Source organism: Falco peregrinus, chromosome 4 (assembly GCF_023634155.1).
Source record: "Falco peregrinus isolate bFalPer1 chromosome 4, bFalPer1.pri, whole genome shotgun sequence".
NCBI lineage: Eukaryota > Metazoa > Chordata > Aves > Falconiformes > Falconidae > Falco > Falco peregrinus.
Genome location: NC_073724.1, coordinates 4601454 through 4627577, shown reverse-complemented (window position 1 = coordinate 4627577; position 26124 = coordinate 4601454). Strand labels below are relative to the sequence as shown.

At 45.8% G+C, this 26124-nt stretch overlaps 1 protein-coding gene across 1 annotated transcript in view; it reads right to left on the bottom strand.

The window, feature by feature from the left end:
- PHLDB2 (pleckstrin homology like domain family B member 2) overlaps positions 1-26124 on the bottom strand; it is a 126419-nt gene that overhangs the window by 86194 nt on the left and 14101 nt on the right. The window lies entirely within an intron of this gene.

The following is a 26124-nucleotide window of genomic DNA, read 5'->3' as shown; positions in this document are numbered from 1 at the left end:
GCAAATCCCCCGTGCATAAAGAGACAACGCAGGTGCCTAAGACCAAGCCACAAATCCCAATTTCAAATAATCCCTTATTTCGAAGCTGCGAGCATGCACTCAGCCTGGGAGAGCACAGGAAGTCTTGTCACATTTTTGCCCCTGACAACAGCCTTTCCTTGGCCTTTTGCTCTCTCCAGTGGGCTGTGAAGCTCCTTTTTAGGCACTTGGACCAGGACTAGGAATTGCCCTGGGTTTTTAAGTCAGGCATGTCACAGCTCAGCGTTCCCATGCCCGAGCTGCTGCTGTCTGGAACGGCTTGCGCTGCAGTGCAGACCCGCAAAGGAGTCACACAGGTGACTGCCAGCTAGGCATTTCCTAACTTTCAAGTGCTCAGTTCTCCCTTAACAAGGTTTTAAACCCACACCTTGATAGGTTTCTAAAAGAAAGTTTAAAAAGTAGGGAAACGGTATCACATAGAAACTTTAGAACATAGCGTGGACCTGTAATCCCTGGGGTTAATGGTAAAACACACTTGTGAGCCAATGTCACATCTTTGCTTTAAAGCATGAGGTATTAATACTTCCCTCTGAAGAATTTGTATCACAAGCATGTGCATTTCCCAGCCTAAGTCCCGTAGCCTTCAGTGAAACATTCCACAAAACTCAGCGTGAGGCATGCATCCATGTACTGAATAGGTCATCCTCAGCTTTTAAAATTCATAACATCCTCAACAATCAAATGGAGCCTTCAATGTATATATTTTAAAGTAGCCTCGAATGCATATATTTGTACCTGCTTATTCTATAACAATACAGTGCTCCGGAAGGGACGGCTGACAAAGCATGGATCCTTACCAGGCTTTAAAAATGGGCAGTCTAGAGGAGAGCGAGCTTTTGCCACCAGTCACGCACAAGCTGGCAGAGGAGAGGAGGCAACAAAACCGACTGTTTTACCTAGCTGGCTCGTCAACACGTCGTCCCCATAATTAGCTGTGCCCTCTGCAACCTCTCGTTAGGCCAGCTGGCCTAAGGAATACCAGCATCACCTCAATGTGGAGCATCCCAGTCAAGAAATGGCTTGAGCTCACCTTCGCAGCGCTGCGGTAATCCTCGGTGCGAGTGACCCATGCTCCTCCCATTTCATCATCACTCTCTGAGAGCTGGGGTCAGGACGTAGGGCTTCATTGATGGAGACATACTAAACCCCGTGGGGCTCACAGCGCACACACCGAGGCTGCTGGAAGGCAGAATAACCATACAGCCGCTGCCAAGTCACACTGATATTGTATGGAGTCTGTTTGGAGGCTTGGCCTCAATTAGCATATAAATGAAGTGATACACGCAGTCGCAGCTTGCCAGAAAATGAGACAGAATAATCTCCCCAATTTGGCAGCTCTCTAGAGCATTTAGTTTGTGAATGAAGAGCCAGGCGCGCTTTGAAGCCAAGCTGGGTCCACAGCTTACAGCCAATTGACTTTACATGGCGAAAACGGGTCTCGAGAAGTCGCGAAGGAGACCAGCACTTCTGCCTCCAAACCAAGTTTCTATTATAGGAAAATGACTTTAAAGATACTCATTGCCGTTCCAGTAGACCGATAGCGTTTCACGTATTGCATCCACAGGCCCAGATGAGCGGTGGTACAGCCCTCCGGCTGCAGGCTCCTGGCTATTAACAGAGTGCTTGATTTTATTCCAAGTAAAGCAGAAGGAACTGAAAGTTCACAGGAAAAGTGATACGGAGGAGATGTGACCACGTAGCTGCTAAGCTTAGACACAGACAGAAATTGTACTTACGGATCTTTATTAGGGCAAATAATGAGACAAAAATAGAAACAAAAACCTTAGAAACTGGCACACAAGAGCGCAGAGGGAATAAGTATATTTATTTGTATAGCCTACACAAGCCTTTTAAGGTATTTCAGTTAAGACAGAGGGGAGAAGGCTTGTGTTTTTGTGCAAATGCCTTTCACATTCATTAGGGTTTAAGTTTTCCTTCTTTAAAGTATTTTCAATTGTCAGGGGCTCAGCTCAGACGCAAAAGCATGGAAATCTAAGCACAAAGGCATGCGGATTTTTCCAAGAGCAGTGCAGTCTTGCTTCTACAGCTACATAGTCTACTTTGGGGAGGATCGCATTGCTCGGGGAGAATGCAAAACGGATTTAAACATAGGTAGAATGTAAAAGGAAAAACCAGTGCTAGGCAAGAATGGTCTTTTTTCTTCAGACATTTCAACTCTGGGTTAAATACACTGCCTTGAAAAAAACAATTCATACTCCATTTACAGGAGCAACCATAGTCAAGCCCAGCTTGACTATACATGTAGCTATATCTTGTTTGCCATCCTGGGATGAATGCTTCTCTTCATTAAAGCGTTGGAGCTACAAGAAAATCTTACAGGTCTCTCTTGACAGCCTCTCTGCATCCTTCAGCTAGCTTGTAGTATCCTTCTGCGCTGAGCTTGTCCCTTCCCCTTGTTTTTAAGCTCCCATTTAGTGCTTTCCTGTGATGCTGTAGCAGCTGCAGTCTGGAACTGCACAGATGACTCATTTTTTGCAGATGCCCTGGGCCTCCTCCTCAGCTGGGGTGAGGTAGGTGCTGTGCTTCTGCACTCCTGCCCATTTTGCCCCGTAGGCATCGGAACACGTGGGTTCCTGTAAAAATCCACAGAATCACTTCCCGGTCCTGGACTTGCTCTAGCAGTCAGGTAGATACGATCCCATCTGCTGTTTGCAACTAGGAAAGCTATGATCCAAATAGCTACTTCTTCTGTGACATGAAATAGTCACACAACATTAATGAAAAGCAGGAATGACAGTCTGCTTGAGCAAGAGCTGGGAATTTTAACAACTTGGATCAAAGAAATGCGTGACATCCAACTTGATTTGGTGCAAAAAAAATTCAAGTCACAAGACAAGGAATGTTGAAACATAAATGCTCCTTGAAAAATCTCCCCCTTGCCCGTTTCATCAATGTTACCCACCCCTCGGCGATCTGCTTTCCTGGTAAGCCATTTCTGGCACAGCTATTGTGTGAAGGGTGGTTTCTGATCTTGCACTCTGGAAAATATCCCATTCAAGTTTCAACAAGGGAGAAGTATTTCATTGAGGAATTAGCATTTGTTTAACCCACCCTCATAAAAAAAAAAAAAAAAAAAAAAAAGAGCAAAGAGTTCATCAACACTGAATATAGCAGAACAAAATAATCCCATGACTCAGGGTTGAACCAGAGTTATGATGCAAAGCTACTAGTGATTCCAACTTGCATCTGTTCAAATTAAAGGGCAAAACTGCTCTAATCTTGTTAGGTCTTGCATATTCCGACGCCACCACCTGAACTGGAACAGCAACATGATTTTCCAGTTGTCTCCACACTTCGCTTTCTTGTGGTCAGGACCCGAGTGTAGCTCTGACAAAAAGAGAGGGCTGCTTCCCAAAATTTTTGCTTTGTAAATACATTTCTTATCTGTGCTTCTAGGCACATAACATCACCTCCAGGATCATGAACCTTTTATGACCATGACCTGTAGCTTGGAAATTACAGTTTATTATGAAATGAAAGGTGAAATGAAGATGCCAGCTTTGGCCTGAACTCACCCACAAAAAGTCCTGCACACATCACTTCATTAAATCCTGTCTCTGTGTCTCTTCCTCTGCCTCAAAAACACAAAAAGCAAAGCAACATATCTTAGGAGAGCAGGAATAATGACAATTACGTGGAGATTCTCCTTGGTTTGTGTTATCTCTGGACTCCGCAGCCCCAGCTCCGTTCACAGGTGAGGACCATTCAGGGCACCAGCTCCATGTGGCTGAACCCTTCTGCACGCTCCGTAGGAAAATGAGACCACGCGAGTATGGTTGTATGGGCTTGAGCTACTTGTCTCAAATGAGTTCAGCAAGAAGCTGCAGAGGAATTCTGGTGCTGAACTATTGATGCTCCTTACGGGCTCCACTCCTGAGCACATGACTAATGACCTTCACTGCAGGAGACACAGCCTGGGGACACGTGCACCTCCTCGGCGTTACGCCACGGACCGGTGCCACATGCGTGTCTCTTGTCTGACGCGATTTCCAACCTCTGGCTCACCCCAGTTTTAATGGCTCCCTTTGCTGGCCAAGGGCAGGGAAGCAGCAGAGGCAGGCTGGCGGGACTCGCAGCGCCTTTCTGGGGACACCATGGGCACAGCCTGTCATGCAGTCATGTTGGTCATCACCTTCCCCTGCTCCCCTCGACGGCTGTCAGAGCTGCATCCAGCCCTGACACCACCTCCTGCCTCCACGTGTACGTGGGAAATGGTTTGCAAGCCTTCACAAAGCCCCAGCTATTTTTATTGAGCCTTCCCATACCTGCTGCCTGTAGAAATGAGCATTAAGAAAAGTCAGGAACGCGGCTGATTTCTCGTCCAAAAGGGACTGATGTGCAAAAGAAAGATCTCAGAGAAGCTAACAGCTTTCTGTGAGGTTCAGCTTCAACTACACAGACCAGCTGCAAAATAACAGTTGGATTTCAGCTATAAACAGACCAAGTTTTACAGGGGATTTATATATCTATTTTGGTGAAGTTATTTATTCTACAGGAAAAATGCTATTTGTAAGGCCCCGGGAAGGCAGGGAGATGAGAGGAGAAAAGGAAGTCCTGCTTGTGTTGTTAGAAGCTTCACTTCTAGACTCGGAAAAGGATTCTAAAATAAACATTTCACAAAGCCACGAGAGTGGAGAGTCTTCAAGAAAATCATGCTGCTTTTGTTTTTGTTTTGAGTTTTTATAATGAAAAAACAAGGTCTCATAGCTCGTCCATCAGGATATTTAAAGCTAATTTCCTGCCTTTAAAAGCACACCCTGCTTTTGGTTTCCTGGCTGGGGGTGGGGAAAAAAAGTCCACAGGGATACAGAAATTACAGCCAAAGATAAATAAGAATAGTATGTGGTTTCGTATCTGCGTGAGGCAGCGAGGTAAATGGAAGGAAAACTGGATTGAATATAAAGGAGGAGAAGAAAGAGATAGACTGCCCAGGTCAAAGACTCTTTGAAGATTCTGATTAAAAACTGTTTAGACAGGAAAATCTACTGAAGATGTAAATTCTGTGCAGCCTTAATACAAACCGTATATTTAAAATGAATCAATTTCAGACTGTAACTCGCTGTCTAAGGGTGAAGTCCATACCGAAACAAGGGTGGCTCTCACTGAAAGAAGCTTCTAAGCGAAAACAAGTGGTGTCTGTCATCTTTATCTAGTGTAAAACAAACAAATACTAAAATATGCCATTTCTCATGCTATCCTATTTTGTCCCTCAGAGGAGTCCAGCTTCTTCCATCGCTAAAAATAAAAAACAGGCTCTTTTGGTTTCTGTAAAAACATTTCAACTAAAAAACAAAAGATGAGGTATTTGGTTTTTAGTCTCAGATTTCCCCAAAACACAAATGATGACAAAGTGGTCTGGAAACCCAATCACAAGTAACAGACACCCAAACAGGACCAAGATGGGAAACATTTCCAGGGGAAACCAGCACAGCTTCACTCAAAGACCTTAATTGTTCCTTCCAAAGATGAGTTTTGGGCCTTCAGGAGCCATAGGTCATAAGTCTTAGGACTATGCCAGCCACCGATTTGTCAGTTACTTGGTTTCCTCTCCCACCATGATCTATTCCACACTTTTGCCATTATTTTTTTTAAAAACTTTTAATCAGATTCAACAGTGACACAATAGCAGCAAAGTCAGAATAATGAAAAAATCAGAGCATCCTTCACTCAACGCATCCTAAGAAGATGCTGTCACCTCAGCCACTCAAAAAAGCCAGCCTTCTATTCACAATGCAAGATGCACATGCCAACAAATGTGCATTCCTCCCTCTGAAAGTCATTATGAACCACCGCATTATTAACATATGTTGCCCCCAGGTGAAATTATACCAAAATTAAAACTATCAGCATGTCTTAGAGTTCACCCTACATGATACCAGGCATTCTGCTCATCTTGCTGCAAATAGTTACCTGGCCCTTAATGGAAAAGGCTAATATGTATTTCTTCCTCACGTCAGAGTTTTGCATCGTAATTGTGGCATTTAATTTACAGTGCATTCATTTACAGTTTTAAGTAGCGTATTTTTGCTTAAGATCCCATGATAGCCAGTGACCAGTACAAGTGCTATTAGCTTTTTGCTTTCAGATCCCAGTTTTAACAAAGGCCCCATTATCCTGGCTGCAGCGAACAGCAGCAGAAGAGCCTCTGCCAAGGCAGGAACACTCACAGCAAACCAGGCTCACAGAAGTTCTCCACTTCCCACATTCCCAGACTCTGCGCCGCAAGAAGAGGTCGAAACACAAAATCACAGAAGTCCTGTGATTTTGAAAAGAAGGTGTATTGAGCTTCAGTGGCCAATAAAAACATTTCTCTTTATTCAGCACTGTAATTTCTTCTGCACAATTACATTACTTTTTACTCAAAGTAGGCTGTGATGTGTTTTCTGCCTTTAAAGTGCCCATGCAAAGGCGGCTTGGTCAGAAGAGCTCTACACCTTGTGCCTTGCAAGATAAGGTTTTATTGTTGAATTTTTCCCTTTGATTTTGTTGGGGACACACACAGACACAATTTAGGAGATAGCACTTGCATTTAGAGAATTTAATATCCCTATAACGTTAATTTAAACTCATATTTAAATATCTAATCTTGTGTCCTTTTTTCCTTCTCATTCTTGATTTTATTCTCTCTCCTGTATTAATCATGACTGAAGTATTTTTTTCTTGTTCAATAGACAATAAATACCATATATAAATTGCTTCACCCTGCTATTTCTGTCATTTGTATTATACACTATATTTAATAATTTAACCCTGGGCCATGCTCTGCACTCCTGCTTCATGAAATTTGATGCACAAAGATAGTTCTTTTCTTACTCAGTGTTAGAAATAAGTATTAGTGTCATGTAGTGACAAAATTTATTTGCAGAAATACACAGATCTGTGGGAACTAAAAGCCCAAATTCAGATCAAATTTGATAAACCATTTTAGGCTAAATACAAAAGAGCCCAAGGACCAACGAGTTAGTTTTGTGTGCTCCTCTTGATGGACTCTGCATGCATGCTGTTAGAAAGAAAGGCAAACCATGGAAATATTTTAGATTCACTTTCTAGAAGGCAAATGAATAACATTTTAACACTGCCTAGCTCATTCGGAGTCCGCTAGAGTGACACTTCAAAAGGATGCAGCTCCAGATGAGTATTTCCAGCAGCAAACCTCTCTGATTTTTATTACCTTCAAGCACAAACGGCATCGCCCAATGCCACCAAACAGCTGCGCTGCTGCTCAGGAAGGGGCCATCCACCAAGCGGGAATTCCGCCACCAAGGACTGGCCCCAGACGTTACCATTGACGGGGTACCTTCAGCTTGCACCTGCTGACATCCCACCTGCTTTAGGTGAATTTCAAATTTTATCTTTTATGGCGGCACGTGAGCTCATAGTGTATCCTGCCAGGTCTGGGAAATTCAGTAAAGTGCTAACAGGCCGATTCAGGGACTTCAAGTAAATAATTCCATTTTCTACATTTTCTAGGAACCCCTGAAAGGATTGTAAAGGGAGAAACATTGAGTATTTTTACCTGTCTTGGCTTCTGGTTTCTTTCCTTTTTCATTTCTTTTTTTAGTAAAAGAATAGCACATTTTCTATTTGTTTTTAACTAGTAGGTTGTCCTTTTAGAGTTTAGTCCAAAATGAAACTTCACTATTACCATTTTATTTTAAAGTCTTCCTTCTCGCTGGTTAGCACTTCTAGTGCTCCATGCCTGCCACTAAGCAGTTAAAACAAATCTAATTAATGGTATATTATACATCCACCTATCTCCAGATAAGCAGCTTTTTTTTTTTCTTTTTCTTAAATGTAGGTTCCCACTTACAGCTAAATTTCAGAAAATATTTTAGCTGGATGTAACCACTACCAATTAAAACATGGCTTTTTTTTTTTCCACAGACTGCTCTGTACCTCCCTTCCATTTGAAATGATGAAGCCATAAACATACATTTTAAGACTAATGTAAACCTTTTAAAAGCTTAATCTGAGGTGATTCATCTGAGAGAACAGGAATCTTTTATCAAAGTTGCAGAAAGTACCCGAGCAATATTCAGATCACTTGCCTGAGCAGCAGTGTAAATATGGGTTGGGTATTGATTTTGGAAGGATGCAAATCTGCATCAGTCTGAGTAGGGAATTTAGACCTTATCGTCAGTGTAATGGAAAGGAGTCAGAAAAATTTTATATCACTGCACAGAATGTGTTTCTTTTTCTCATTTAGTCTTTGGCAATTAACAAAATTTATTTTAATTCATCCCGAATGTCTTTGACATCTTGCTAGAAAGCCAAAAGCCTTTTCTTTGAACATATCGTGTTCAAGTGTCACATCTGGAAAAGCTAATATTTTCAAGTCTTGCTACATATACTTTGTTTCTTGAATACTGCAAATCAAAAACTATCTACATTTCCAGACAAAGACTGCCAAAAGTCACCATTTAACCAACCTTCAAATTATGATACCCAACCCAAATAAAGGCAAAGCCTAGGGTTTTCTGAGAATTCAGTCAGAGCAAAAAAGTCTTTTAAAAAAGGCTGGGGTTTTCTTTGCATTGGAAGAGTTGGAAGTATATAGTGCTCCCATTGCTATGGTACCTACAGCGGCAGTAACAAAATGGAAAAACTGACACTATGTCAGTGCTGATGTCAGCAGAATCATTCCTGGAAATTAAAAGATAAAGAATTCATTTTGAGTAGTGCATATTTTCTAAAGTAACGGTGAGTTTGGATCTCTCTGATTTGGCATACGCCACACACGGAGCAGCTCAGGCAGCCCTGGTTTTCAAACAGCACTGGAGGCTTCCCCTCTGAAAACCCAGATCCTACAACACGGTGGCTTTTAAGAAGACACCGGGAAGACAATGCCCATAGTCACTTTAGAAAACCACACTGTGCCATTTCAGCCTGTGCCTCCAGCAGGAACATCGTCACGGATCACCATGCTCCACATGCAAGTTTTGATCACAATACTCAAATTTTAAACAGCTCTTTTCATCACCTGGGGAAGGATGGGGTAGTTGCACCACCTGAGGGACCTACCATGGGAGGTTACATTACAGGACCAGTCTCCTCATGCACCCTCTTTCATCTTAGATCTTCCACATCAGAGATAGAGAAGCAAATGGTGACAGCAATAAGGACACAAAAAGGGACAACAGAGTACTGGGGAGCTGTGCCATGAGAATAATCCTTTTTGCTTCCTTCGTGAGCTGTCAGATCCCCATCCAACCGCCTCATGCCATGGCAGGGGGGCAGCTCTGGTCCAAGGGGAATTTTAATTCACTGGGGGAAGCAACAGCATGAGGTGGCCACCTCTGCAGGTCATCCATGGCGCAGGTTGCCTGGGGCAGCAACAGCATGAACCCTACCCTGGCTGCCTCGAGAGCACTCACCCCTAGCCAGCTGCCACAATTACTGACTGCCCATCCCTTCTAGGATGTAGAGAATGGCCAAGTCCTTCAGCAAAGCAATGCTCCTGCTCTGAGCTGCCTGAGGAAAGGCTTTACCAGCCATACCCCACTATTTAGGTGGGCTGAGTGCTCTTAGTACTCAGGTAGACGATATAAAACCCCTGCAGACATCCAGCCCAAGTCCCGGATTTTCTGGCCAGCTGTTCACCTTCAGGAATGTAGTCACTGACCTTCAAAGCATCCAACATGCACAGGGATTTACCAGCTGCCTCAGCCTCTCCCACACCTGTTCTACCTTCCTGTCCTTGCAGACAACTCTTGCGTGCCCGCATCCTTCAAAGGGACCGAGGAGCTGTAGAGAAGCCAGGCACGGACACAGATGTGCACGTGTCTGTGATATCTTCTCCCAGCTCCAGGCCATCCCTGCCACGTAAGCCAGGGTGAGAGGGGGCATTCTGCCACCTCCCTTTCTATTTCCCCCAGATGCCGGGGCTCCCCATGTTCACTGACATCAACTGGTAGCCCAAGTAATATGGTCAGACATGTTGAAAAGATCAGGAATATCTTCTAGAGGCACAGAGAAGGAAAGGAGGTAGAGTGAGAAGATTCAGATTAAGAAAATAAGTGTATAAGGAGTGTCAGTGTTTAAATAACGCTAAATAAATAAGCTAAATAAGCTAAATAGCTAAATAAGGCTAAAATAATGAGATTGAAAACTGATCTCGTATAAGCTAAGAACGGTTCCTATATAAAAATCATCTGTCAGCAGAAATAGCCTAAGGAACGTTCCTATCAGTTCAAACCTTAAGTTGGCTGCAGGCTTTATGCAGGTAGAACTTAAGTTCATGTAAAACTGAAAGACTGCTTTTCTGATTGTCTCTTTAATCACAACTAACAAATACATTTTTTAATTGACCAGAAGCAGCCACCCCTAGAGGCTGGGAGGCACCATGCAGAGGTTCTGCTCACACATGCTGGGGATCTCAGCTTTTGAGGAGTCACAGGGCAGCCCCAGCTAGGCAGTGTGAGCAGGCCATACCTTGCAGTATCAGACTGAACTCAGCTATACTAGAGTCCATCCTCACTCTTTCCTTTAGATTTTGCTTTGTTAATGAAGAATGATGACAGATTTAACGTCCTCCTCCAGACCGCTTACTCCCCATGCCAGTCGCAGGGCTGTTTAAGCTCACAAACCAAATGGTCTCAGGAAACCATCATCAAATACTATCTAACAAAGCAAAACAACCACGTACCTATGCCGAATGAGTCAGCAAACACACAGAATCCTTTTCAAGCAGAAGTAATGGCTTGCCAAAAAGACATACTCCATTTTAAGTAAGCTCTACTACAACTTACAGACAGCCACATATTACCAAACCTGATGATACTGGAGGTCTGAGACAGTGATGTAATTATTTCTGGATACCAGTGACTCGGTGAGTGACAGAAGATTACTTTTTTCCCTAGTGCTAACATTTTTTCCTTCAACCGCATCATATACCTTAATGGAAAGACTGCTGCCGTCTGTACATCCCTGTGCCTTATTTACCACCTGGGGCTGCAGCAGTGTTCAGCACGAGACTGGAGCACTTGAACCCGTGCGCTCAATGGATCATCAGAATCTCTTTGCAAAATGATCCATTAAGACAAAGCGTCACTTCACGAGATGAAGAATCACAAGCTTAATTGCCGCCTCTGAACAAGCAGAGGTAATTGTGAAGTATCTCGTATTGATGACTCCTCTACACGTAGGCCCAGGAGGAGAAAGGAGTCCACGATGTATTTAGCATGGGACTACGGAAAGCAGTGACTCTGCAATCAGAGCTGTTTTTCTTGCATGAAAAAAAGATTACTCAACCAGTGCTGACTGTTTAACAAGTGAAAAAGAACTTGAAAGAGCAAATGAGCAACACATTCAGCTGAATATTGTTGCACTCCAGTGGGGAAGAGCAAAGTTTTTACTATTAATTGCCTGATCATACAATTTGCCCCTCAAGTATAGCAAAGCATTTGCATGGAACATTCAGAGACGGAGCCATTTGCCTACAGCTGAGGCACAGCAGGAGATTTATCACGCTCGTGTACATCACACATTCCCAAAACATCGTACAAAGTTGTACAAATATCCAAAGATGTCTCAGCTAGAGTAAAGTTTCATTATATTGCCTGGTATTATAAAGCTGTATTTTTCTCCCCAGGTTTGCAAGACCCAACAGCAAAATCATTTTGATTTTCAATGTCTACTAAGGGACTCATATAATTACATATCCTGCTTAGCTTGTATTTAAAATAAACCTAAATTTTAAAAGCCACACAAATGAAACATCCCAAGAAGCCACACAGTAAAAATTCCTGCAAAGTTTTGAGCCTGTGCATCTCTGTTGACTGTTTTACCCTTAAAGTCTCCTTTGGTGGTCATTAGACCCATTATTTGCATGCCAAGAAAGGATGTGCAAGACCTATCACTTGTTTCTTTTTTCAAGTTTCAAGAAAAGCAGAAAATATTTGGAGTCCTGGCACCAAGAGTGAGAGCTCGCAGCTGAGCCTCTACAGGCAGGTCCATGGCATCTCACCTCTCTACAACCAGCCACAGCTGACCAATGCTGCAGATCTGCATGGTCTTAATTAGGGTTTCCCAGACAAGCTACACGCCGGATACTTCACATGTTACTGAAACTCTGCTGAACACACGTCTGTCTGTCTCTACTCACGCACAGAGCCCAGAGCCGCTGCTGTTACCGGTGGCAATGCTGGTGTAAATTAATTTTGGGAACCATGCTTCTAAGTGAAGATCTAGCATCACTGATGAATGGTTAGGAGATGGTGGAGGGCAGAGGGAGTTCAAGCAGGAAGGTAAAGCACTTATGTGGGAAGACGGCGCTTGCTGATACCAGGCGAGAGCTGCCTGGAGGCACAGGAGCTTCCTCCGCTTTGTGCACCAGGCAGTGGGCACGAGGACCGTAAAGGCAACTGCCAATGCCAGAAAATACGTTTCTAGCACTGAGCTTATGCAGTGGGTTGGACCCCAGGTGCCCACCCAGCTGCTCCATCACTGCCCTCCTCAGCTGGGCGGGCGAGGGAAGGGGTACGGAACAGCTCGTGGGTCGGGATGGGGGCAGGGAGGTCACTCGGTGGTTACCGGCACGGGCAAACAGACTCAACCTGGGGAGTTTAATTTATTACCAGTAAAACCCCTTCCCCCCACCCTCCCGTCTCCCCAGGCCCACCCTCACCCCCGGCGCCTCTCCCCCTCCCCACAGCGGCGCGGGGCCGGGGTCAGTCCCTCACAGCTGTCCCTGCCGCCCCTGCCCCCCATGGGGGGCTCCTCGCCCCCTGCCCCAGCCCGCCTGGCCGGGGGCTCCCCAGGGCTGCCGGGGGGGCTCTGCTCCGCGCCTGGAGCCCCCCGGCCTCCCCCTGCCCCGCCTGGTGCCCGGGGGCTGGGGCTCTCGCACGGCCTCCCCCCGCGCTCCGGCCGGGGCAGGGGGATTTTATTTCCCCCCTCGCACCCGCCGCCCCCGAGGCGCTGCCACCGCGGCTGCTGGGCTCGGCCCTGGCCAGCGCTGGGGCCGGCTGGGCTGGCACCGGTGACATCGGGCACGGGGGAAGCTTCCGGCACCTTCTGGCAGAGCCGCCCCGTAGCCCCCCGGCACTAACACCTTCCCGCAGACCCAGTGCAGTGCAGTTTGTGTAACGGCAACAGACAAGACACCACCAAAGCCCCTGGGAGCACGGCCTCGCTCATGGCAGGGGCCGCCAGAGCCAAGTGCAGTGCCAAGAGCTCCCTGCATCACGGACCCAAAGGCTTTTAATTTCCCGTGGAAAATGAAGCTCTGAGACAAACTCCGGCCCCTGTGGCTAGTGGCAACTCCATCAAATACAGTAGCACGGAAGCAGAAAAGAAAGCTGAAAAGAAAGCACAGCTTTACAAAAAAATTAAACCCATAGCTTAATTTGTGTTCGTTTACCAGACTAGAATATTAATTGCTTGAAAATATTTAGAGATTGCCCAATATTTGTGGCTCCTAAAACACGGATCAATATTAACAAGATTATGAAATTGAGAATGCCCAAGCGCATTTTCCTTCTTCCCCTCATGCTCTCTCCAGCATGTTTCAGTCATGTAATGGGGGAATGGAAATAGCATCATCAGGATTACTAAACCAAGCCCAGAGTAAGAATAGCAAATAATATAAAAAAAATATTACGCAGACTATATATACCATACAAAAATGACTAATGCCACATACATCTGGAGGAAGTTAGAGTTAATTTGAAATAATGAACTAACCAAGCAGGGCCAGCTTCATAGTCACTACTATTTGTGGTGGCCAGCACTAGCAACAGCCTAAAGATACATCCATATTTGTATGCTCCATTTTTTAGCTGTCACTCACTGCAGCTCTACATAATTAATTCTATCACATCCCCCATCATCCAGACATATTGCCTAATATGTAAATATAAATTGCTACATTTCTCCTCTCTCTCCCATCCAAACCACAGATCTCTCCTGTATGCAGCGTATTATTAAAACTTCCACGAAGGCAAAAGTTAATAGCTAGCTTCTCCATAGGTAAACATTTGAGGCTACAAAAAGGATTTATTATCTGAAGTCAGGCAGGCTGCAAAGTTTGCTGATGAGAAACAACCCCTCTGCCGTATTCAACTGTTTTGACAACTGTTAAGTACAAGCGATGACACACTTGAAATACCTAGTCTGAAACAAGATAAGATGAATGCTTCATATTAAAAGCTTTCTTGTACTAACGCCTGTTTTCGCATGTATTAGCGCCAATAGCAGAACAGCACTTGATACAGATGAAAGTAGAATTGGACGTGTAACCTTTAACGTGAGTCAGACGTGATTCATAGCTCAAGCTATGTCATTCCTATCTGTACTTGCTTATTTTATAATAAATAATGGACCTTTTAAATACTGCCTAAACGGCATGGGATCCACCGCTTTGCAGTTACGTGCTGGCGGTTCAAGCCTAGGACAGGGCATGAATGAAAAAAGCTGTGGCTGCTGACTAGGGCGGCATTGCTACAGGTACTGCAGGACCCCAGCCAAACCCAGTGAGCCAAACACAGGGACCTCAACACCTTCTCCTGGCTTCCAGCCTGAAGCCGCCCCGTTTCCTCCACTGTCTTTTCTTTTTGAGGAGGAAATCTGCTGAATTGGGTCAAGGAGGCAGGTCAGAGGCTTCAGCTCACGAGTGAAAATCCCTGTGCTCAATGGTGAGACTCACCCGGCGTGATGACAGCTCCCCAGCATCCCTCCGGAATTTCCTCAAGGACACAGCAGACTAAGAAAAAAAGCCCTGAAACATCTCAGTGCACAGACTTATGCTTGAAAAGATATTAATACATCAATAATGTGATAGAAAAGGGTGACGTGCAACCAGAATGGAATCTCTTTGCAGGTAGCTTGCCAATAGTCTACACAAAAGCTTGCACATGAAGAGAATATTGAAAAGATAAAAATAAGTTTGCTTTCCAAGGCCAGGGGAAAGTCTCCATGAACGAATAAAAGTAGAGACTGTTAGTCTTTACTAATCTAATGTATTTCTTCTTCTTTCTAAAATTGCATTTTATAGGCAGGTAGAGAACACCATTCTGTCCTCAGACAGACCAGCTGCACGTTAGCAGCCCACCAGACTAAAGCAGAGATTTTTTTGTGTGTGTGCACTGTGCAGATTTCTTTAAGTCTAGCTTCCAGGCTTGGCTAGCAAAATGGACTTTTTTTTTTTTTTCCTTTGATATAGACCATCAATATCTCATCAATATTATAACATGTCCAAGCCCAAGCAACTACAAGCAGAGTCAAGTGCTTGCAAGCAGTCGATTACAGCAAACAGAGCTGTGAGTGCTGGTATTTATGGGATCCGTCTTTCTAAAGGCTGTCGCAGGATGCCAGTGCACTAAGATGAAACCACGCTGTTAAAATCATAACGTTTCACACGCAGCTGCTTCCAGAGCAAGGCAGCGACTCTTCTGACTCTAGAAGGCTACCATAGCCAGTTAGATAACCATGGAAATTCAGTCTAGAAGAGCAAAGCAAGTGAAGAAGTAATTGGAAATTTCACTCGGTGTTTCGACGGCAAATGCCACTAGTTTTCAGCTGTTGTCATTGACACATTCTAGCCTGGCATACGCAGTGTAGTGAATATCGTGGCTTCTCTGTGAAGCTAACAGCTGAAATGGCAACACAGACTCAAAAGTAAAGTTATCCAACCCCGAAGCAAATTTCCCAGCCTTATGGTGTGAAAAGCACCAGCGGTGTCAGATCGACAGCAAAGCACAGCAGGTTTTCTATTAAATAGCACTAGAAACCTCTGGGGGCAGGGTAGGGGAAGGGGCTTCAAGCCAGCGCCCTGCAAACTGAAGCCCACAGTCAGCACGATTTTCTGTACTCTTGTGGACGCACCCGTATCTGTTTCATTTAGACATGGTGTAAAATGCTTTTTGGGGCAAAACTGGCACCTACTTGCCAGTTCAAAGCATTGCCATAAGGCATCCCCAATTCTGCTGCAGAGCAGGCAGAAGTGGCAGCGTTTCCACACCACTGCTCCTGCTCAGACACAGCAGTGTCACAACTGTGCCAAAGCAGACACGGTACCTCGTCAAGTGTTGAAAACCGAAACAAAGGTTCCCATCATCTTCTATCCTAATATAACCAGCAGACCCACTCAAAGTGGATGAGGTTACCTGGGGGGAGGGAAAAATAATCTGCAAATGCAGGTTGACAGGCAGCTGTAATCTGACTTTTGTGCCAACAAACAGATGTTCGGGTAAAGCAAAGGTAAGACGGTGACCACATCGATGGCAGAAGTGGTTACGATCTGCACGAAGCCTGACGCTAGCTAAATGTTCTTTTTCAAGTGTCTTGTTTTTCCCCAAGAACTGATTTCCAGTTTCTGGAGAAAGGCTAAGACATCATTCATTTGTCATCCGTAGCAGCTATTGTCCATACCAAAAAATCCGTATTAAATCCCTCCTGAGAGGATTTTAACACTTCTATTTCATCACACTTAAATCTCAGCAAGTATGTGGAAGAGGGCTATCTCTGCCCCGCCTCAGAGACATGCAGAAGCGGCTCTCGGTCTTTGTGCCCGTTTTCCTTCCCTCGTGCAAGGCAAAGCAAATGAGCCTTTCCTTACAGCCCCCTAATTCAAACACTGGACAAGGGTAATCCCATTTCACACTTCATGGTTTAAACCGATCACCGTATGGATTAGGGAAAAAACGGTGTCTCACTGCATATGAAGCTATCATGCAAGTTCATAGCTCTGTTAGGAGTTTCTTTGCTGTAGTCTCAAGAATTGGGTATTTGCCATGGCTGGAGACGTGGATACTGGACGCGCACATCTTCTTGCTGCTTTATTTCGCTAGCTCTGTATTTTTGAAACTTGTCCAGAGCAGAAATCAAGACAACAGTTTCATCGCTCTGAGCTGAGCATACTTGGTAGCTATTTAACACATTGCACTTTCACATACTAATAATGACATGCTAGGAAATTCCCTTGCTGTGCTAGTTGAAATGCACTGGAAGAGCCGCTTTGATCATCTTCAGAGCTGTTCTCCTGCATTTAGGCTTTGGGGAAGATTTATCCTTTCAAATTAAGGCTTAACACAGGCCCCGTGAAGGCCTTTAGCCGTTGTGGGGGGCTGGGGGGTGGGGGCTGGTGGTTGGGGGGTTTTTTCTTTTTTTTTTTTTTTTTTTAAGCACAAATTTTGCATTTCAAAACTAGTTTTAGAGAAGCACAAATTTTTGTTTTAAGAATTTTTTTGCACAGTGCATCTGCCCTTAACAGCTCAGAGAGACCCATCAGGTAAAAAGGCCAGGGATCTCTGCAATTCCCACAATTTTGGTGAGGAACATCACCGCCATTTCCAGAGCCTGAATCCCCCATTCACGAGATGCTGCACCTCCAGCAGCAACAGCAGCAAAGCTGCCTGAAACAGGGCAGATAACATGAATCATTATGCCCTGTTTCTTTGCGCCAACCAAAAAGCAAGCAGGATTTGGCAGGAACGTTCGGAGGCACACAGGAGCAGAGCAGAGAAATGGAAGAAAAGGGCTCTTGGCCCATTTCAGGCAGCCGTGTATTCCTCAGTCCTTCGTTCAACCAAGCGCTCAGGCAAGGGCACTGCCACCCCTTTGCAGAACACCTCCGAAGGGAGTCACTCGGCTTCGCACCCTGCGTCTTTGGCCCCTACATCTGCCTCCCTCCCCAGCAATTATTGCTCGTGTCATCTCACTTTAGAGACTCCAAAGACGCTCTCTCTGGCTTCATCGCCCCTTTCTTCCCCGACAAACGCGCTCCCTCAGCCCTCTCCTTTCCCATGGCTGGAGTCTGTGCTGCCTTGCGGAAGGCGGCACATGCATTTCACACAATAGGTGCCATCTCCATGACACTGGGTGCTGTCTGCACAAGGAGGAACGGGCAAGTTTGCCACATAAATCCCACCATGTAATCGATTTTCATGCCAACATTTCTGGGTCACAGCAAGCACTCCCACTCTGGGGAGCCTTTCATAACCAAATGACTTCAGATTGCTCGGCTCTGAATAATCTCTGACAATGGTTATTGTTTATGCTTGAAGCTCCAGTCAAGACTGGAGCCCCACCGATGCCAGATAAATAGGCAGGTAAACACAGCCCCTGCCTGAAAGGACTTGCGGCATAATTTATGTCAACAAGCAGGCAGAGCAAAGACAAGGAATTGGAAGCACGCGGTTGAAGGAAGCACCGGCCAAAACGCGGCATCACCACAAGTTAAGGGTTGCCCCCCTTGCCCCCCACTTGGTTGCAGAAGCACAAGATCGAGGGGGACCCCATGGATCCACCATGTGGCCATGCCCCCAGGCAGGACCAGCCACCCCAGGCCATGCCCGCAGATGCCACGGATGTGGTTGGCACAGGGCTTCTGCGGGTTGCCTGTCCCAAATGCTGTTACTGTTAGCAAAGTCACCTCGATGCCTGTTCTGGCCGCTGCGGCTCAGAGAACAGATCACTGCTTTTGTCTTTGCAAACAACCGACTCATCGATGTGAAAACTCTGATTTCTCTCAGCCTTATCTTCCCTAAATTACACGACCCCACGCCTTTCTCTTCACACTGTAGGACCCTGCTCTGTCTTTTTATTCCTTTCAAGCCCCTCCTGTTGCTTTTGCCAAGGAATTTGCACTATGACGGCATGGAATAGGGCCCCTTTGCACGCCCTGTCACCTCTGTCTGTCTAACCTTGTGGAATAACTGACTTTTTTGCTATAATATATTGTCCCAGTCACTGTCATTTTTGGATCTTTTTCTGCAGAAGCACAACCTATCAGTTTGTTTCCCACCTTGTAACCAAGTGACCCGCTATTTCTTGTTACAATGTAGAAGTTCACAGTTGTCTTCCACAGACTACAACCTATTTTCAAATAATTTTTCCAGTTTCAGTTATTTTGAAACAGAAGCTTGCCACCTCAAACTCCCGAGCCCCACACCCAGCCCAAATTTTCCATCATCACATCTATTTAATCATGAATCACTGCTCCATCATCCAGGTCATCAGGGAAAATACCGACTGACTTCAGGCCTCTCTGATGCATTCCTTCATTCGGATGATGATCCCCTGGCTGCTACTTGAAAAGCACTTTTCTGATCCACTGTTTTATTATATCATATTTCCCTAGATTTATCATGCAAGACAATTCCGATGTTTAGTTAGAAGGTTTGATTAATAAAGGACACATTCTGAAGACTGATGTAAGCTACTCTGCTGCTGAAAAGGGACAGCCAAAATGCCTCCTTCAGCAGAGAACTGGCAGAAAACAAGCAGATTAAAACACTTTCAGCAAGCATGGCCTTACCAAGCAGAAAAGGGAGTGTGACGAGTGTCCCATGTTCCCTCTCTGAAGACGCAGCCACCTTTTGCCCTTGTCCAAAAACTGATCTCCTACTCTCTGCCCCCGAGCCCTCTCTGAAGCGAGCTGGGTTAGCTGTGGCTCAGCTGTTTCCACCACACCCTTGAAGAACAGGCCCTAAGATGCTCTTACAGAATCACAGAATGGTTTGGGTTGGGAGGGACCTTAAACCCCATCTCATTCCAACCCCTGCCACGGGCAGGGCCCCCTCCCCCCAGCCCCGGCTGCTCCCAGCCCCGTCCAGCCTGGCCTTGGGCACTGCCAGGGATGGGGCACCCACGGCTGCTCCGGGCAGCCTGTTCCCACGTCTCACCACCCTCATCTTAATCATCATTAAGAGGACCAGAAAGGTTTGATTTGCTGCTGCATCAAACAAAATCTTTTTTTTTTTTCCCCCAGTTCAAGGGCTTTTATCTGACAAAGCCCACGCTGACTGCAGACCAAGGATGTGCCTGCAGTGCTCACGAGGAGCAAAGCACCCTCCCAGGCAGCCGCCGCTCCTTTGCACGCCAGATCCCGTTCCTCTTCACGCACACACAGCCAGGCTAGGGCTGGGGCTTGTGCTGGATGGCACAAAAATGTATTTTTGCTTGCTGCACCCTGCAGAAGGCAGAGTGAAAGAAGATTTGCACCTGAAAGTGTAAAGGGTTAGGGTCCAACTAGTTTCAACAAAGCCAGGATCCCAAAAGAACATGAAAAGAATTGGAAAGGAACAGTGCCAAAAAATATGGTGCAGCTTGATTTGAAAAATATCAGCTGACAGTGCCAAAAAGCAACACTGTCTGCACAATGCTCAGTTTTATTTCCCATTAGTTTCTAAGGGGAATACAATAGCATGATGAAACCAGAGATTTAAGAGTCTTGTATCTAAAAATTATTAGACTCAAAAAAAAAAAAAAAGAAATAAATTCCATCACCTAAGTCTTAGAGAAACTCAAAATCTGGATTTTCAAAACTGCTAAATTAAACCCTTTTGCAGCAAAATTCTGTTTTACTGCTCGCAGTTGTACTTTTCTCTTCTGCAGTCCAGCATGGCACTGCAGGAACTGTTCCTTGTTGGCTCTCTCAGCACCATTTCTCACTAACACTGGTCAGGGGATCCTTCGCTTTGAAGACCAAAGCAAGCATGGTTGTTTGATCTGTATGAAAAAACAATTATCTTCACCTTCAAAAGGCATTGAAAGCTAGAATTCAAGAGAGGCACCTTGTCATAATGAAAACTTTTAGAACATTACAGTTTCAAAGAGATTTTAAAACTGCCTACTGTGATTCTCTGTGATTTTTTCCTTCACTTAAACTTCAGTATTTTACAAATCTTAGTTTTGCTAAAGCAAAACATTTAACACCGTTACATATTACTCCATAAAATAATATGGCTAGCACATCACTTCGACAACACTGGAAACGAACCATAAAGCAGTAACTCAGTCTTTATGAGACTCCTTTAAGAGAGCACAGCTTTTCCACCGTCAGAAACCGTCAGCAGCAAAACTGCTATTTACACCATCCTGCTGCTTTAGCAGGATTTCCTGCCACAGCAAAATATTCCTATTTTGGCCAACATCAGGAACATGCAGGCTCTGCTTGCTAAAGAACAGGCTTTACACCCTTCCATAACTCAGCCACCACAGCACGGGATGCTTCAAGTTCACTCTTGTGCATCATCCCGGCACTATCGCATCCCACCCTCACACAGGCTACAGGACGCTTTGAAGCAGGTTTCTTCCTCGTAAGCCCAAAGATGAGCCTTGGATCAGCCATAAGGAAGGCTAGGTGCCAACACCGAGCCCACTCCACAAACCACCACAAGCTTGCAGGGCCCAAAGAACTGCCCTCTCCCACTGCAACTCTGCGGTCGCACACGCCACCTGGAAGCAGCCACGGCCAGTCCCCGCAGCAAGAAGAAACGAGCCCTCTGAAAGCCATTGCTGCAAGGAGATGTTTGAGAGTTAAGTCAGGCAGGACCTCTAACCTGCAGCTCTCCTTAGCAGGTCCAGTGAACAACTCCACCATCTAATGCCGGGAAAGCAGCACGAGGAAAGAGCATGCAGCAACACGTTACTGTTTGCATCTGTGAAACACAGCCTCGTAAAAGGCACGTTCTCCTCTCCCCCTCTCCTTCCTATTTCTTACACATTTACAGAATTTCTACCTGCAGAGGTAGCCTTACATCTATCCTCTTCCCCAGAACACGGGCCGTAGAATTACTATTAATAATATTCGTTCACTTAATGTGGGCGTGAAATTGCACGCAGCAAGCAGCGGAGAGTCCGGCAGGTTCTCTACAGTTTAACGACCACTTCACACCCTAACGCAACAATCCCCAGGGTGGGGAATTTGCACATCACGACTTCACGTCTGTTGCTAGAGGCACAGTTTTTCCTCCCACCATGTTGCTGATAGGAACTCGGACAACTGAGCGGTCTTAGCTCTGTACTCATAGTGTTTGGGCACGTGCTACATTTCGGCTTGCACGGAGGGGACAGCGCCTGTCACCACTGCCACACTCTACCACCTCCATTCTCCAACCAGCAGGGCTCTGCCCAGCATGTCCTTGGGCCACCGTCCCACTACAAATATTTTCCATAAATATGCTAAAAAAATAGGAGCCTGCCCCCAGGAAAGAACCTTTGCAACCTCCCAAGGTGGCTTTCCCTGCAGCAGAAGCGTTCACAAGGGCTCCCCTGCACGGATTCCCTGGTGCCTATGGAGGGCTGCATCAACCCTAAGCTCTCTCTGTGGAACAGCAAATGGCTTCTCCACCCTTTTCTTGGCTTTTGAAAACCTTGGCAAAATTTAATTACGTTGAGTGCTTTCCTTGCTCTGTCACACTTAAGCAAGGTTGTCCAACAGATGCAAAGTTTTCAGGCAGAAAAAGACGTGTAGGCGCAGTAGCAGGTCTGATCGAACAGCTTAGAAACAATGTTCCTTTTTTTTGCCTTAATTCTCTTTTTGCTGCTAGTTTAACCTTTTAAATTTCTGTGTTACTTGATACTTCCATACAGCCTTTCCTATTTCTAGGTACAACGTGAGAATCAACGCTCGATTCTCATCTCTCTGCAGTGCCAAAACATGTTTAAAAATAACCGGGTACTACAGCATTTCCTTTTCCACAAAAGCTCCCTCAAAAACCATCCCTCCTATTTGAAAACCGAACCTAAATTTCAGATCTAAGCAGTTCTAAATCACACTGACAAATAGCTGGTACATGAAAAATATGCAACATTGGCTGCAACTGGCTACTGACTGGTGCCAGCGTAGAATATTTTTGCAAGACAAGAATAGACAGAGGGAAATAGCTCTCAAATGCCACCAAAGAACGTGCCCTTTCCCAGGCCCTGTGTTTGGCTTAATGCTCAGTCCGTAACCGTTTTCCAGCCTGCTGGAGGCCAGAGGCCCTGCTGCTGGGGAGGAGGTCTCTGCTGACTCCTTCTAGAGCAAGGTATGCTGGTCTGGGCATTGCTGCTCCTGCTTTGTCTCTCACACTTCATTTCCCCACCAAAAACATACTTGGAATCTTTTCATCTCATTTTTTTCCATCCGACTGTGGTATCTTCCCTGACCACTACAGCATAACAGAATACCAGCATCCTCGTTATCCTTCCTATATTTCTGAGGACAACGAACATGTCCAGTAGACAAGGCGGTGTCCACAAATGTGTTAATTTTTAATTACGTTCCCTTACGTTGCAGGAAACTGCTAAGGAAAGTCCCGATTGCACTCCTCCCTCTTCCCCAGCAACGCCTCTAGCAGACGCTTGCACTGCTCCCCTGGGGCTGAGCTCTGGAGAAGGCTCCGCGCTCCATTAAGGCTGCTCTCCCCCCCGCTTTCAGCAGCAAGCTGTGCACAAAGCCCAGAGACCCTGAGGGCTGCATGCTAGCGCCCTACGAGAGCGGTAACATCGCTATCAACCCGTTCCAGATGTCATTTTTCACAGAAGGGTGGAGAAGGCAAATCATGGACTTGCAGGGTCTCCCATGGGTGGTGTTTCAGTCCATACAGCCACTTCCTTCCCTCTTCCATGCCTAGTGTGTCAATCAGCCCCAAGAGACACGGCTGAGCCAGTGGATCCACCAGCTGGCAGCAGCAGAGGGGGGTCCGCGACACCCACGTGCTCGTACAGTCACACTGACAAACCCCCTACGCTCTGCGGTCACTAGCACAGGGGGGTTGGACCTGCACACCTTAGCGGTACTGCACATTATCTTTATTTTTTTCTTCTTCTTGGGAGTCTAAACCGAGTCAAGCTCAGATGTGCTGGGTGATGTTGGGCTGGTTCCATCTCCTCCTTCTTATGGTTACGATAAGCTCTTGGAAAAACGCTGGGACTGGAGAGGGGGGATGCTATTTAAAGTTTAGAGGTTAGCAGCCTAAATGAAATAATTAAAAGACTAGTGTCTTGATGGCTCTTTAACAGTTCGGTAGATATTTGGATTAAATAATTCATTGTAGATAAGCCAGTCAAGAATCGATTCCTGTTCTCAAACAACATGGTGATGTTTAAGAATAATTCAGTCTTAACAAGAGCAAAAGGCTGAAGGAGTCCCAATTCTATGTTAACACCAATAAAAATCTCTCCTAAATGCAAACTTCTGATTTCAGTCAAGGGAAACAGTCTCAAATGTTCTTTCTTTACTTTCAAATGCATCTTAAAATATCAGATACAGTTTAAGTTACGTATAATCTCTAACCAACCAAATGAAACATACTGTTTTCCCAAATCATCATTGATTAGGTACAGAGGTTTTATTTCAAAATGAAATATTCTCATTTTATCCAGCTAAAGTCAAATAGAGGGAACTAATGACTCTGATTTTTGCCAAGTAACTTTTTTTTCCCCCCAAGATCCACAGTTTCACAGGAAGCATTTAAGTTTTGATAAAACTGGGTTACTGATCCTATAGAAAAATCTTTTTAACAAATCTTTCCCAAGTATTTCAAGCTGTAATGCTGGAGAAACATTCCACTTGGGAAAGGCCTCATCCATGGCCATCAGTGATGCCCCCCACAGCCGATACCAGCGTTTGCTGGGAGCATTGCAACTGCGTCCTTAAGCTCTTGGCAGTCAGCTATCGTGTCTGCATCAATACAGCTGCTATCTGATAATCCAAATCCCACATTATTGTTTCCAAAGGAAAAGCATGCTTCCCTTCTTTCTTCTCGTTTCCTGGAGAAAAAAAAACAAAACAAAACACCAAACAAAACCCAAACCCCAAACCAACCCAAAACTATTCCTTGATTCAAGAACCTAACACTCATTTATCCATGGAGTTGTTTCAAATGAACTGTTCTGCTTCGAGCTTGTATTTTACTTTATTACAGATTAAGAGGTTTCTGTATGTCGGACAAGATCTCGCTCCCTTAGACTGCTGCTCAAGCTGCAAGCCTCCCCTTTTCCATGTGACAGGCTGTTCCTCCCTGTCCCAGCCCCAGCTCAGCCTGTCCGAAGGGCCAGCGTTGGGTCCCAGCTCCGATATTCCCCTCGCAAGTGTCACGCTGCGGCCAGCCACCACCAGCCACGGCACGCTGCCCCCAGTTGCCACAGGGAGATGGGAGCTGTGCCCGTCCTTCCAAGAGGAGGCTGGAGGGGTGGATGAGGTTATTCACAACTACCTCCTAGTTAGCAGCAGCACAATTACATCCACAAAACCCTGGTTTGGAGAGGGCTACGTGGCTGCTCCATAGGCAGCTTTGTGCCTGATGAGCTCGTGTGCCCAGCTCCGATGCACTGTGCTTATTGATATTTTAAAACAGACAGTAAAGAGAAGCCTCAGTGTTATAAAGGAGCACTGATAACACATCATCCAAACAGCTTTTGGCTTCACGCAGATGCTTTAAACTATTCACCCACGAAACGTGTCAAAGGCAGCTTCTCAGCACAGGTCAGATGCCGACCGGGAAGCACATTCCATCCCAGAAGTTAATTACTGGTGGCTTAAATGTTTATCGGAGGCCACGAGGGCCCTTTGGTCTGCTGGTGCCTCCTCAAAGCAGCCGGGGAGTGGGAGTGGGTTTGTCGGTATGCACCAGGCATTCCAGGCATGAATCCCAGCCTTGTCCCGGCGTGGCTGGGTACGTGGGCACAGCCAGCCGGCACAGAGAACGCCTCACAGACCACCCCCGTGCTCCCAGGACGTGGGCAGTGTCGGAGCCAAAACAGAGCAGCATGAACAGCGATAAGGTTAGCGATACAGAAATTTGATAACGACGATGCTGGAGCTCGCTGGGCTGCAGGAGCTGTCGCATGGCTGCGGCAGGCTTTGCCCGGGCTGGAGGGGCAGGCGGGCTCCCGCTGGGGTCTTCCCCCAGGGAAAAGCCACAAGCCTGCTGCATCCCCACCTTTGCACAGATACAGGATTTCTTGACAGGTTGAATACATGAGAAAATACAGCTTAGCAAAATCCCATCGCTTGTCTGTAGATACGGTGCAGAAGAACTAGCCTTGGGTTCTGGCCCTGGGGAGGAGAACGAACTGCTGTTCGAGGGGGACTCTGGTTACACTCAGCTCAGTCCTTCACTCGCTCCTCCAGCCACCTCAGGACTCCAGCCCAGAGCAGGCTCCTGAACAGATCACGTATTTCAAAGTCATAAGATTCACACAGCCAAGCAAAATCAGTCCGCAGTCATCTCCACCTTATATCAGCTCATCATCGTATGACAGCGCTGTAAAAACAGCGCCAGCGGTGACAACAAGCTGCAGCAAAACTTCCAGGACAAAGTCCCTAACTCCGGTGTGGAGCCAGAGAGGCTTCGAATG